A 1987-nucleotide genomic window follows, 5' to 3' on the forward strand; every position below is an offset into this window, starting at 1 on the left:
TCATTTGTCTTCATTTATAACTAGGGCTTCATGCAAAACAACTCTCTGGTTCAGGCTCTATTTAAGAAACATTTGAATATTTTGATTTTATTCCAATTCAAACATTTCTAGGGAAAAGAAAAAAAAAGTTTGATGATCCAATTCTGACTCTACCTGATTCCACTGAATGAGATTTTTAGTTTAAGAATAAAAGGTAACTCATATCTAATAAAATAAAACAAAACAAAAAGAATTTTTTTGGCTCAGGAAATTAATTCTGTTTGTTCAGCCTACAGTCATAATTCAGTTCAGATACTGACTATAGTACTGACCTTCCTGATGCCTTCTCTCCTCTTTCTGAATGGTGGTTTAAGTAAGAAGCATTAAATGGTACAATTTCCTTTCTACAAAGATGGAAATGGAATAACTTAATCCAGTGAGCCTGGCTGTTCTTGTTAGGTCTCTGCAAACTGTTCTATGACCAGTGTGGTAAGCGCACCCTAGATGGAAACTACAAAAGTCACCTATGTCAGATACACACTTTGCCAGATAGGATCAAAATATCAGACATGTAAACGTCTATTTGCTCCAGGAAACCATCAAAAATTCTGCTGACTCATAAATAATGACTTCACTGTGCCCCACAGTGATCTCATTTTTTCCTAGTACATATTAACAATTGCATTCTCACAAGCAAATCAAAAGCTGCTTATTAGTTTATTATTTGTTTAATTATGAGAGATGGGAAACAAGTGGTCCAGCTCAACATATTTAAAAACAATCCCTAAACAAGCATATACTGTCAAGAGGTGTTTATTTGGCATTAACATTTCCTGGAATCTAAAGAATGGTTAGATGCCCCTGGTCAACAATGATCAAGTCCGTGGCCCTGAGGTCAGTGTTGCTTAATGTCAGGGATTAGTCCTTGGGGTTTCTATACACCAATCCCTAGAAGAGTGACCTCAGTTTTAATCACCACTGAAATAAAAGGAAACACATGAAAGTGACTTTATTTAAATATCATTTCAATGGAAGAAATAAGGAAGTGGTTTGGCTTTTTCCTTACCCCCAGAAAATAGCATGAACCACAGTAAGTGCTCAATGAATATTATTCTTGATGATGTAAGAAGCATGAGGACAAAAATTTTAATATTCTCAGGATAGACTATGTCATCGAACCACTTTTGCCTACGAACATTGGTTGGAATCACAATCATACATTCAGTAACTACTTGTGTCAGCACTGAGCAAGGTGTTGGAAATGGTACAGTCAACCAGACATGGTCCTGCCCTCAAGGGGCTTACAACTATTAAGGAAACAAGCAAATAGAAAGGCACTGATGGTACAGTATGGTAAGACTTTGGTGGGGTTCTCTGTGGGCTCTGAGACACCTAAAAATCAGGAAATGCTTTAAGAGAGACTCATATCTCTAACCTTGGATCTAAGAAATGAGTTCAAATTAGCCAGGAAGAGGAGAAGAGAAAATTTTCATGAACTACACATACAAAGGCTGGGAGATGAGAAGGGGTGTTCAGAATACTGGCTGAACAGGGTGAGGGTGAGGGTGATGGAAAAAAGACCAGAGAGGCAAGCAAAGAACACAAAATGAAGATCCTCGAAGGTCATGTTGAAAAATGTAGACTTTGTCCTGAAGATCACCCTCCATCAAAAAGTTTGTATAAATGAGGGGTGGGGGCAGGGGGGTGACGCACTCAGGTGTGGATGTTTGGAAAGAATCCTGGCAGCAGTATGAAGAATGGAAAGAAAGGGGGCAAAACGGAGTCGGCAAGACTAGTTAGGAGGCTATAGCATTAACTAGGCAAGAGAGACAGTAACTCAAAACTAACACAGGAGCAATAAGAATAGAAATATATAGATGGATTTAGAGATATTCAAGAGGTAAAACTGTCTTGGGCCGGCCCGGTGGCGCACTGCTACAGTGCGCAGCTTGAGAGCGCAGCGGCGCTCCCGCCGAGGGTTCGGATCCCACATACAGACCGGTTCCCG

This window comes from Galeopterus variegatus, unplaced genomic scaffold (assembly GCF_000696425.1).
Source record: "Galeopterus variegatus unplaced genomic scaffold, G_variegatus-3.0.2 Scaffold562, whole genome shotgun sequence".
Classification (NCBI taxonomy): Eukaryota; Metazoa; Chordata; class Mammalia; order Dermoptera; family Cynocephalidae; genus Galeopterus; species Galeopterus variegatus.